A 14,122-nucleotide genomic window follows, 5' to 3' on the forward strand; every position below is an offset into this window, starting at 1 on the left:
GCAGAATAACAAATATTATAAGAGTTAAAACAATAAGTGTTCTTTGCAGCTGTGCTTTTAACCGATTTTAGCTTCAAAGTAGAGTAAATGGCCGAAAGACAAAAAGTTTTCAAGTACAGTGTGCACTCTTGTCCTGTCCTCTTGTCTTACCACTTTCTTTTTGTTTGTTACTAGTTTCCATAATTACTTTTAGTTTGTCATTTCTTTTTTGTTTTTTTCTTTTCTTTCTTTCTTTTCTGTTTCGTTTTGTTTTGCTGTTGTTGTTGTTGTTGTTGTGAGATAGACCTTTGTGAAAGTGTTGGGATTTATCTATGGTTGCCCATAGAAAGAGGCTTGCATTTGCCTGAGAGAACACTGAATATTAAAATTCTAGTTGTCGAGAAAAGCCTGCCAGTCTGGCAGCTGGTTAAATGTTATTTGTGAACTCAGGCACCTTGTTCTCCTTTTGGTGGGTAAATTGAGAGCCAGCATCATTTCTGATGAGATCAAGTGTGATATTGCCACTCTGTGTGCAACTGAGCACTGAGGCTCTTCCAGAATTCTGCAGATTTAAATTCCCTATGTTCTCTGAAAATCCAGGAGATAATAAACTTAATACTTTTATTCAAAGGACCTGTCTGAAACTGATATACAATCCACAATAATACCACATAAGGGCACACTATTCAATAAATATTCAGTGAGGACCTATTCTGCTTCAGACACAATGCTACGATCTAGACATAGTGTGGCCTAGACTAAGAGATGGTTTTGAAGAGATTAGGATCTTGACACAAATTTTCTCTAATGAAACGAATTGAATTGACAGAGCCCACAACCATCATATATTCTCCTGAGCTGGCAATTCTGCATTAGGCACTCATTTATTCATTGTTTTGACCAATACTATTTTATCAGTGTCAAGTTTTGGAATAATCCTAATTCAAATAGTCTTCTCTTTTATATCGTGGGAGAGGCAGTAAATCACATGTTCTTTCTAAGCCTTTGAACTTGATCACCATACTGCTGTCTACTACTTAAGGGTTACTTAATTTTAAACACCAAGGGCCTTTTCTGTCACAAATACATCACCTGGACCCTGGCGTTGGGAGTTCAGTATCCATCATCTTTCCATCTTGTGACTCAGACCTATTTAACGGTACATGAGAAAGTTTGGCCCTGTGCTAAATCAACACTTCCTGACAAGGGAATAAATAAATTCTGGGGTTGGAAAGCTTTGTCAGCTCCCACACAACTTGTATTGCAGCAGGGACTAGGAGAGCCCTGTCAGCAATTTGTCTGACCTAGCCCATTCCGATGTGACTACACTTCCTCAGCTTATCTACAAGAAGGAACATTTGCACCAGGTACGGTTATATTTACAACCAGAAATTAAGTCACCAGAAGTTGCCTAGGACCCAGGCAGACAGAAATGGCACTAGTAAAAGGGTGTGTTGGTATGAAATGAAGAGTGGGTCAGTGAAGGCCCCAGGTGACAAGGCCCTCTCTCATGACACTGAAGAGGTGACGGCAGAGCACTTGAACTTGTCTGGACTAAGAATAAGCTCTGTTCTGGAATATTGCAGCTGCATGGAGATGCTTAACACCCGTTTCCTCTACTCATAGGAAGAGGTCCAACTAGCATATATATCCACTTAAAATGATTTTATGTTATATATGCCAGTGATTGAAGTGAGAAAAGAATAAACTGTATGTAGTTCTGTACTCAAACCTTAAGGCTAATGTGTGGCCAATCACTTCCATGATATCAATTATGTTCCAAATCACAGAGAAGATTTTGCATCTGTTTTTTGTTTTAATACAAATAAACACACACACATACACACACACAGGTATATATTGGCTCATACATATGTACATTCATCAGCAGAAATTCACATATTCAAAATACAATTCTACATGAATAATTATGGATGGATTTCAAATATTATGGCATTGTTTTTATAGCAGATGGCATTTTCCTTGTATTAGTACCCCACTTCAGACTGTTAGGGATCTGTACCATGTATCTGCAGTTAAAAATCAAGTTATTTCTGATTCTTTTCAAATATATTTTAGGAATGTTCTCTGGTTCCCTTGCTGCCTCTGAGGTTTTTGCCTTGTTTTGTTTTGTGGCTGGCCTACTTATCTAGTCATAGAGGAGGCTTCCATGTGTTTACTCTATATTGACCTACAGCTGAGCAATGGCAAGGAGGGAAAGAGAATAAACCGTGTTTTCATATATTGATGAAGATATGGACTAGAGAAACAATGGCATACAGATCAATTTGTGGCTCAGAGATCTGAAATCGTGTTTCTTTCTATTGTTAAGCAGGTAGAGAGTAGAGAGCTTTTCAGAATGCTTTGTCAATAAAAAGGGATCATGACCCAAATCAAACAATGCCTCATATTTTCAACAGAGCTGTTTGGCTTTTGAAATATTAGCATTAACTACATTTATTGGAATTGTCCAGTGATCACCAATTTTGTCCATGCCCTGCATATGAACTTATGTGCTCTTAGGGATAAAAAGACTAGAATGAAAGCCTTCTCAAAAGGAATAGGGGCCTTGACTGTACTGTTCACACTTATTTCACTGATGTAATTGGCCTGGGCATGCTTCCCAGGCATGGCTAATTTTTCAAAGCTCCTCAGATTCTTCCAATGTGGAGTCAAGGTTGAGAAGCATTAGAGTAGTGCTTCCAAAATTTGTGCATAGAAACCCCAGTTATCTTGCCAAAATGCGGATTCTGATTTAGTAGGTACCGAGTCCTGAAAGTATGTATTTCCACAAACTCCCTATAGGATGTGGATGCCAATGTTGGATGTTTGGATGTACTATTGTGTAGCCAGGGCTGAGAAGATATGGCAGCTATGATGGCAAACTCACCAAAATGCCAGTGTTAACAATGGCTGTAATGCCAAATCTTTTTTTTAACAATGTTGAACAGGAACCTCAAAATTTCCACTTACAGCTTTTCATTTGTTTTTCCGATGGACATGTATATTGTATTGGTCCACAATTGGTTATGCTATCTACACCCATGTTCCTAGGGTCCAATTGTGAACAAATATGCTTTCTGAATAAAGTCACATGTCTCCTATAAGTTTTAGAATATAGTATAAGGACTAATGAACTGAATATGCTGTAAGGTAATAATAGGATGAAAATTGGTGCATCATATAACTTGGATGTAAATTGAAAAAATAAATTAAATAAAAAGTTGCACTATGTGCTAACTAACTTGGACGTAAATAACAAAATAAATTAAATTTAAAAAAAAGAAAATTGGTGCATCATAAAGGAAGTAGTCTATTGGGGCATTGTTGGGGAGCACACTATCATTACACGGAATATCAAAAAATATTAAAAATTCAGATGTCGTCTATTATTTTCTCTTTTAAAAATATGAAAAAAATATAAAACCAGGATACATTTCTAATTAAATACTGAAGCATTTCAAACACTTTATGAATGAACAAATAGTGGTCATCATATTATTGAATTCAGACTTTTTCTGATAGCTTCACAGGTATAACCTTTCAATACATCAAAGAATTTGCTTTGGATTCATGTTGTAAGACTATTTGGTTTAATATAGGAAACAACAAATATGGTAGTTCACCTTCATCCACCTCTTAAAGTATTTTTTAATGTATGTTATGTTTTTCTAGGAGCAAGACCAAGGTCCATATTTGTTGTACTTTGGCAAGTTGTATTTTGGCAAGTTCTTTTTATTACTTGGTTCAAACAAGATGTGTTCAGAAAAGTAGCAAAGTTTCATGCTATCTGTGCAGAATTCCTTCTGTTTCCTTGGAGCGGCAGTGATGACTTCTATGGGACAGTGAGTGCCTGTCAGCGCCTGGAAGATGGTCCTCTGCATAAATCATTATCTTGTCTTTATGTCTCACAAGCAGTGAACCCTTTTTAGGCTGCATTTCTGGCTGAGGTTGGCATACACTTGGGGGAAGAGTATCAGAGTCAAGGAGAGTTGCTTATTAAATTACTCATCTCACTTTTACAGAACAGCTGCTACGCCAAACTGGCTAAAATATCTCAGTAGTTATCCACAGCATATGTTTGAATACAGATGCTTACTCTAAGCAATTCAAAGAGCCAAGGCTGTGGAGGTTGATAAATGTTCAGCTTTTAGACACAAAGCAGAGGTTAAATGGATATGTCAAGATGCTTAGCGTGTCCTGTTACTTTTAGCTGAAGAATAAATGGTGGCGAACTTACCACTGAGCTAGCTTCCAATCCTAGCAAGTGAAAAAAAATTAATGAACACATTCATCTAGTGCTTTTAATAATGCATTGGGCCCATTTTATTTGATTCGTTTTTTAAAAAATAAAAAAAAAACACCCTTTAAATTCTATTCAAATCAAGGCAAATCATAGAATGGTACGTTTATTCATGCAATAAGACGTGCAAATGCATAAATCCCTAATATTTCTTGTGGGTTTTACCTTTTGAGGGGCAGACAGTTCACTCCAAAGGACTATTTATGAAAGGCTGATGCATTAAATTATAACCCCTTATAAATTATAAGCCCATGTGCTCGGGCTTGAGATATGACAGTTTGCCCTCCAGGACTCACATCAGACTACTAGCCAATTTGCATGGGTCACTTATTATCCATTAAATTATAGCAACTTTTATCCACAACTAATCCTGATGGTGTTTGGACTAGAGATGAAATGCTTTGTAACTCATCACAAGTCTCTAAACAATCAAGTGATTCTTATCTGAGGAAGGAAACATTGTTTCTTGGTCAATTCTTATTTAATTCCTAAGTTGATTTTAGCTGTAAAATGAAGGGTAAAGAAAATCTAGTTTTCTCTTTGAACCGTTTCTTCCTGCATGAAAAATCGGCTCAATTAAAGTCATTATTTTTAGTAAATTAAGAAAATATTGATGATGATGCTGGCATAGGTTGCCCCAGTTTGAGTTTGAATTCTATTTCCTGATGGGTCTTTATGTATTAGGAATTCTATTTCCTAATGCCTATTAAATGATAGGCATTTGATGGAAGTTCCTTATTTTTAATACTTATGCATGCAAAAGTGTTCAAAGCTACGGCAATTCCTTAGGCAGGTATAAGCTCATGCAGTCTTTAATATATTCTTTGATTAGCTAGATAATTAATCACTTTTATTCATATACTCAGTACCACATTCACCACTCAATCCACAATACCACTACTAATTTAAACAAAATTCTGCACCTGACGTCTTTTTCATATGCAGATTCAGTTCATCCTCAATACTTTCTATCAAGAAGAAGGAGAATGAAATAAAGCTCAGGAAAAGTTAAAATAATCCATGACTGCATTATTCTTCAAAGGAATTCTTAAGCCATCCTTTGAAACATTATGAGAAATCCCTTTGTGGAGAGTGGATTCATCATATCTGCAGGTTACTGAGATAACAGAATGTGTGGAAATGTGACCCTAATATTAGCAAGAAAGATCAAAGTAGAAAATTAGAGTGACAATGGTCCACTCTTCTGTTAAAATATTAAAAACAAGATCACTTTCAAGCAATAGCATTATGATCCAGATTGTTACAAAGCAGGCAACATGGAAGGCAGAAAAAGGCATGAAGCCTTGTTGAAAATTTTTTTAACTAATCTATGCAATTTTGAAAACGTCACCTAAAACATAAGTTATCCAAAAGACTGCCTCACCTTTCCCATTTGTTAGGGCTGTTGAGTGAAGGAGACCAGATATTTGTGAGAGAAGTACGTTCCAGTTTAAAAATATCTACATATTAGAAGAATATTCCCTACTTCACACCTAACTTTAACTCTTTTTTTTTTTAATATTTACTGATTTTTGAGAAAAAGAGAGAGAGCACAAGTGGAGGAGAGGCAGAAAGAGAGGGAGACACGGAATCCAAAGCAGGCTTCAGGCTCTGAGCTGTCAGCACAGAGCTTGAGGTGGGGCTTGAATCCATGAATCGCAAGATCCTGGCCTGAGCCAAAGTCAGACACTCAACCAACTGAGCCGTCCAGGCGCCCCCACCTAACTCTAATTCTTAATGTTCTACAGACTTAGGCTCAATGGCTAAATGATGGATTTGGCCGCCCCTTCCTCTACTGTTTTCTGAAGACAAGAGAAATGTCCTAGCCAGCTATTAGCAATATCTGTTTACCCTACTCTCTGAATATCTTTCTGTTCGAATTCTTCTCTTACTTCCTAAGAAATCTATAATCCATCCTCTGATGTCTGCAGTTTTATATTTTATACAGAGCTATTTATTTCTTCCTTATTGTACATGCACTTATTATTTTAAAACAATTAAAAAAATAAAAATATTTCCTTTACATTCTGTGCAACTTCTTATCATTTTTATTATTAAAATTCTTAAGTCTATGAACTGTATCTATTCTGTTTCCATGAAAAATGCCATACGATTGCAAAAATAAGTTTTCTAAAATTTACTGTATAATACATCCAATAGGTGTATCATAGTTTAAAATATCACTTGTCTGTTGTTGAAGAGGTTTTTTAAAATTTTCTTTCAACTTTTCCACTTTGAAAGTTTATTTACAAATTTTTGAGAGAGAGAGAGAGAGAGAGAGAACATCAGTGGTGGAGGGGCAGAGAGAGAGGGAGAAAGAGAATCCCAAGGAGACTCTACACTGTCAGCACAGAGCCCCACATGGGACTTGATCCCCCAAACTGTGAGATCGTGACCTGAGCCAAAATCAAGAATAGGACACATAACCGACTGAGTCATGCAGGAGCCCCTAACTTTTGCACTTTTAAAATCAGAGAATTATGAAGTACTAAGTATCTCAATTTACATCTACCTCTCCAAACATTATCTATAGAATTTCTTTTTTTAAATGGGTTTATTTATTTATTTATTTTTAATTTTTTTTAATGTTTATGTATTATTTTGAGAGACAGAAACAGAGTTTGACAGACAGAGAGAGAGGGAGACACAGAATCCAAAGCAGGCTCCAGGCTCTGAGCTGTTAACACAGAGCCCGATGTGGGCCTTGAACTCATGGACCACGAAAATCACCACCTGAGCCGAAGTCGAAGTCGGACACTTAACCAACCGACTGAGCCACCCAGGCGCCCCTAATGTTTTATTGATTTTTTGAGAGAGAGAAACAGAGCATGAGTCGGGTAGAGAGAGAGGGAGACACAGAATCTGAAGGAGACTCCAAGCTCTAAGCTATTGGCACAGAGCCCCATGTGGAACTCAAACTCACAAACTGTGAGATCATGACCTGAGCTGAAGTCGGATGCTTAACTGACCGAGCCATCCAGGCATTGTTATATAGAATTTCTTTTAAATAATTTTTTCTTTCACTATTTCACTGAATCTGCCATGGCAAAGTTTTCTGGTTTCTCTTAGAATATTCAGTGGTTGGTATTTGCTCTAAGCGTGCATAGTTCTTTTAAGCATATGTACATGCAACCACGGACTTCTTTTCATTTCCTAAACTCTTGAGGTTGCTTTTCATTTAGAAGAAAGCAAGTGATATGATTCATTTAGAAGAAAGCAAATGATATGATTCTGACATTTAATAAAAGATTGCCTCAAGATGTTGTCACCCTAGAACTGCTTCTTTCATACTAATTCCCTTCCTCTGGTTCTCCACATTCTAGTGTCTGGAGTTATCAAGTATCTCTCATTGAGTCGTATGAGGATCTCCCCACAGTTATCCTGTGGCATCTGCTTTAGTCTTTAACTTCTGCCTTGCTTTACCTGTTTCTTTTTAAGGTATAACATATAGAACATATAGAAATGTGTCTATGTATGTCATAAATATACAGCTTGATGAATTTTCACAGTGAACACACCTGTGGCAGGCAGAATGTAAATTGGCCCCCAAGATTCCCACCTCTGGTGAACATGCCTATATATTTCCCTGATCTCGAGTGTGAGCAAGTGACTTAAGCGAATGAATTTGATGGGATTCACACCTATGATTAGGTTGAGTCAATCCAAAAGAAGATTCTCTGGGTAAAATAACTTATTTAGGTGAGCATCTGAAGAGGGTCTCAGCCTTCTCTGAAGGAAGAGATTTAAAGTCAGAGAGACTTCTACCGTCTTAAATAATCAAATAGCCATGTTGTGACGGGGCTTGGGGGGCAGCCTCTAGGAGGCGCTAGCTGACAGCCGAGAAAGTAGAGACTCTGTGCTGATTGTTCAAGGAATTGAATGCTGCCAACCTCCGGAGTTAACTGAGAAGAGGACCTCCAGCTTCAGAAAGGAACACAGTTTTTGAGTTTTACAATTTTTCCTTTTTTTTTTTTAATTTAAAGACTCTCTTAAAGCGGTTTTAGGGTTACAGCACAATTGAGTATTCACTCTTGATGTTGTATATCCTATAGGTTTGGATAAATGTAAAATGACATGTACCTATTGTTGTATCATAGAGTAGTTTCGCTGCCATAAAAATTCTAAGTACTCCTTCTTTTCATCTCTCCATTTTCTCTACTCTAACTTGATTTTACTTGTCTTCTGAAATTTTTAATGTGTATGTCCTACACATCTTTCATTGTTCTTGGACATTTGATGTCTTGGGATAGCCTAAGTGGAAATCATTTTTTTTCTTTAAACTATATAGTGTGTTTGTTGCTAGCAGATAGAAATACAAGTAATTTTCAAATTTGTGTAAATTTGCTAGTGTCTGGTAACCTTGGTAAACTCTTGTTAATTCTAAATGTAAAATTCTAGACTTTCTGTGACCAAAATTGTATGATCTGCAAATAATCGTTATGTTCATCTTTCCTGTCAAATTATTTGCTTTTTATTTATTTTCATGTTTTATAGTGTGAAGATATTACTTGAACAGAAGTGGTGATAGCAGATATTTTTGTTTCATTCCGAATTTCCAAGGAATTATTGGAATCATTTGTCATCAAGGAGGTTGTACCATGAATGTGTGTTGAGTTTTGTCATCAGTTTTTCTGTATCTATTGATACATTTTTTTCCATAATTTTTTCTATCACACTGTTAGTGAAAAGGGCTTTATCTTTAAATGTTAAACCATTTTTTGTAACTGAAATAAGACTCACTTGCCTTTATCCTGTTTACATGCATATACAAGAATTTTATTTTATTAGAATATAATATATCTTTTCTAGCCTTTTACTTAAATCTCTCTGTGTTCACTTGATTTACAGCTCTTGTAAGTTGTCTGTGGCTGTATTTATTTTTAGTCAAAGAAGACAATCTTGAACCTTTATTCTGAGTATTTAGTTTATAATTAAATGATTACTTAATGATACACTTGGCTTTTATGTCTTCCTTTCTAATATATTTTTTCTATTTTACTCACTTCTTTTGTATTCTTCTTACTTTCCTTCCTTCATTTTTAAATTTTTTCTTTACAAGCTATTAATTACAGAGACATTTAAAAATGTTTCATGGTGAAACTAGAAATTACGACATGCATTCTTGAGTTATTATTGCTTCTGCAAGATAATTTACTTCTGAAAATTAAGCAATCAGTGAATTATAATTCTCGTTTCCTTTTAACGATTGTTTCTAGAATTTTTTTCACTTCACAAGTGCTTTAATTTAAGATTTAATTCTCATTGTCCAAAATCAATGATCATCAGGGACCAGAGATCAAAGTTCCCTCTGAAACTTCTTCTGAAAGCATGGAAGACAAGTAATTGTTTTACTGGAAAATGTTGTCAGATAAAAAAGTAGGGAAAGAAGGGCTAAGTGTGACAAAGAATAAGGCCCAAGATATGCATTTATTTTGAAATTCAGTCACGGCTAATGCTCACTCAGTTTCCAGAAGTTTAAAGTCATCTCAACAAAGGAGGTGCAGCAAAATAAATAAAAAATATTTTAAAATTCTTATCTTAATTCTTCTTATTTTTGATAAATTCAGAGCTCCACAAGACAGTTTCTTGCTTTTCCTTATTCAAGTTGTCCCTCTCAACACCAGTCAAAAATTGAATACTGCTTGTTCAATGATATATTTGATATTTCTACTGATTTAGCGTTTTCAATGGGAACTATTTTCCTATTCCCCTAAAAATAATATGCAGTATCGTCTTCAACCAAATATTGTAAATTTCTAAATGCATGCATCCTACTGATCAGCAATTTTAGTTATTGTATTTAAATTACTTGAGTGATCATCCTGAACTTATCTATAATGGAAATTCCAAGATTTTGCAATACAGAATAGTAGATAAAGGGATACACTCTTTAAAAGTTGTGGTGGTTGATGTTTGCTTTCCATAATTTAATATAAAAGAACTGACTCCTTATATTTTGAAGTTTTATTTTATTTAAAAAAAATCTAAAGGTTTCCTTTCAAAATAAAAATGTAGTTGGAGACCAACAACTGATTACTAGTATTTCCTGAATCTCATGAAATATCCACCACACTAAGATCTCAAGCTTACTTTTCTAACAGGTTGAGGAAAAATAGATTCAATATTTTAAATACTATCTTAGTTTAAAGTAAAAATAGATTCAATATTCTAAATACTATCTTAATTTAAAACTTGAATTTGTGTCAGGTACTAATTTTAACTCTCAACTCTGGTCCCTAACTATGCCAATTATCTTTTTTGTTCTTATTATGAATGTATAGAAAAATGTCCCCAAACATTCAGATAATATAATATAATATAATATAATATAATATAATATAATATAATAATATATATATTATATATATAATATAATACAGGAATTATAATATAATATTCCTGTAAAACTTTTCTTTTTAAATAAAATATGCCTGTACTTTGAATCTTTAGTAAGTTATGATAAAAATATAATAAAATATCTGTAATTGGCATTAAAAGCAAGTTAATTAAAGCCATTTTTCTTATCATATTACAAACTAAAAATGGGTTCCCCTGGCAAAATAAAAAACAATACCTTATAGTGAAAGAATGGAGGATTGCATTGACTATGAAAAAGAACTCAGTATGTTTTTACGTGACATTTATGCATTTGTTATATTAAAATTGAAAAGACCACAAAGATTATAAAGATAATGAAAAATCAGCCAACATATTTATATGTAAAGCCTCAGTTTCTCTCAGTTTTAATGTTATCATGCATGCTTTGAAAATTCAAATTATTTCCTCTGTTCAGGAATTCCTTTAAATTTTTCATACCCCTCTAAGATAAAATCATTAGTCATTAGTCAAAATGGCAATTAAAATACATAGCACATCATTGACATGACCAAATATGCATTGTGAGATCAAAAGTTACCCTAATTTTTACAATAAAAGTAATGAGGATAATATCCTGCTAAAGATTTATTTTCACCTTCCCTCCACCCTCCCCCCTTTTTTTCTTTTTTGCATTGTTTTCTACTACTACTTCCCTGTATGTGCACAATATAAAGAATGGGAGGTGAGTACTAACAGGGATCATAAAAGGCAAAAAAAAAAAAAAGAAAAAAGAAAAGAAAAGAAAAGAAAAGAAAAGTTTATGCCTTAATGTTTTCAATAAATCTAAAAAAACCAGAATTCGATTTTTATTCTCATGAGAAAAAAATTGGTCAGCCTGTATAGTAGCAAGCGAAATCATTCCCATCACATGCATCAGTGACATAAGCACTGTTAATAAATATTAGACAATTCTGTAGATGTACACTAACTTTGACCTGTAGGTCCCAGTTCACTAACTTTCGTGTTTTGACCTAGGTCAATTTTCCTTATTTGCTCTACATTTCATTTGTTTTGGGCAGGAAATCTTGATCTTCTCTAGAAAAATGAAAACACTGAAAAATAACTGAAGTGTCTCTCATAGGACAGGCTTAATTTCCTCAGTTTCATTGAATCTCTGATTGAATCTCAAGATAGGGTTTGCATCCAATTCTGCATAAGTTTGTCCTTTTCATAATCTATAATATTATTTATTTTATACTATGTATTTTGGAGAAAAAAACAAAAAGTCCTAATTGCCTAACCTTTAACAAACAATAAAATATGTGAGTTAGCATCTTTGGCACAAAGGGTCTCCCTCTACTTAAGCCTTTAGAGACATTGGAATTTGTTACAAAGGAATGGTTTCATAATAGGAAAAGGGGTAGGATGTTCTCTTGTAAATTTGTAAATGTTCACAACAAAGTTAGATGTTTTAGAATGCAAAGCAGTCTAAGGAAACATGCAATTTCCGTATTCCTATCTCTATCTTAATAAGATAGAAGAAAGGTGTAATGTGTTATTATTGAGGATATTACTGATTATTTTTTTAAAAACCTTTAAGGGTACAGAATTGTAGCATTTACCTAATATAATGCCCTTGTTTGTTTTGTTTTGTTTTTGTTTGTTACCTTGCTTGTTTGTTTTGGGATAGTCAAGGAAAGATGGGTAGTAGGGTATGGTCTGTTTATGGCATAATGTATTTTCTAATTCAGGACTTTTTATAATATCAACTTAGAAAAATACAGTACATGTAACCATGACTGGAGAAGCACTAATTAAGATGCTACTTTTATTTTGAAGCGATGCAGAAGTTCAAGATCTAATCTGGGCACTGGGCCTTCATCTTTCTAGCCTGAAGTTATCATTTACATCCCTTCTGGGATGTCCTATTCCAAAAGAAATTAATTAAAATTTTTTTTGTTTATTTACTTTGAGAGAGAGAGAGATAGAGAGCACGCACAAGCAGGGGAGGGGCAGAGGGAGAGGGAGAGAGAGAGAACCCCAAGCAGGCTCAGCACTGTCAGTATAGAGCCCAATGGCGGGCTCAAAACCAGGAACCGCAAGACCATGACCTAAGCTGAAATCAAGTGTTGGACACTTAACTGAATGAGCCACCCAGGTGCCCCTCCAAAAAAAAATAATTTTAATAGGAATGTCCTTCTGATGTCTCTCCGGGATGAACCCACCTACATTACATGTGTACAAATCTTTCTCTCTCTGTCTCTTATTAAAAAGCCCCAGTCCTGCTTCGTATTTATCTCTGTTTGCTCTTGTTTTCCAACGTGGTTACAAATTCTGCTTTTAACGTACGTTGACTCTGGAAGACATTGTTTGCATCCTGGTTCTCCAAGTTGGTAGACAAGTGCTCTTTGACAACATCTGGACCTTGTTTTCTTATACGTAAGAGCATGGCACAAAATATGACCTATAAGATGGCTTTGAGGGAGAGATGCAGGGTGTTCAGTGTATTGTCCCTAGCATTTGCCTAAAATCAAGGAATGCTTAACAAATAATACATTCATCCCTTACTTCCCTGTCTTGTATTTCAGTTAGCTAAACTTTTGTTATATTTCCTTTATCTCGTATATGTTATATGGTGTAAAAATTGTGATGAAATGGCATAAAATATGGTAGGAGGATATTTAAGACTTTGGACAATTGTTTTGTTTTTACATTCAGAGACTTAGCCCCTAGGATTGGTGGAGAATGACTGACAGAGTTTTCAGTTAATTTCCGGAGAGCGCAATTTAAGTCTTTTAGCTGCAAGATATTCCTTAACCCTTTGGAACAGCGGTTCAAAATTAAAGATCAGATTGTTGCTAGAAAGTGATTTTCTCAGTTTTGAAAAAGACGGAAACAGTGATATAAGAAGAATTTAAAGGATTCAGTTACCTTTATTCTACCCTGGTAGAGTGTAGAGAGTTGTATGAAAAACTGGACAGGTAAGGAAGAAGTAAGGGAAGTTAATATAAACAGTTTTCAAAGTAATATCAGGGAAGTGCCTCAGCCAAATAAAAAATATAAAAGCGAGCAAAAGAAAGTCAGATAGTAGCCCCTGGAGGAAATAAATTTACTATCAACAAATTCCACATCTGTATTTTACAGATGATCTAACTGAAGATTAGAGAGTTTGAATTGTTTGCACAGCGTAATTACAGTAGATAATATCAGAGCCAGATCTGCAACTCAAGTCTCTTATTAAATTATCCTTTTTCTTTCCTATCCCATCATGACAGGAACAGCAAAAGTCATTAAGCCATTCAATTATTGTCCTTAGTGCTAAAACTGGAGAACTCTAGAGTATGAACTAAATACAGACTGAAATGATGCTGCACCTATAATTTCTCAAAGTATGTTCCAAGTGACAGCAGGTCCTATGAGAGGTTTAATGGAAAACAACAATATCTTTGACATTTAGAATACAAGTGCTTGGCAAGATTCTCTCCTTGACCACATTTTGGAGAGGCTCTTCTGAGCTCTCTT

The sequence above is a fragment of the Prionailurus viverrinus genome, chromosome C2 (assembly GCF_022837055.1).
Source record: "Prionailurus viverrinus isolate Anna chromosome C2, UM_Priviv_1.0, whole genome shotgun sequence".
NCBI classification, from domain to species: domain Eukaryota; kingdom Metazoa; phylum Chordata; class Mammalia; order Carnivora; family Felidae; genus Prionailurus; species Prionailurus viverrinus.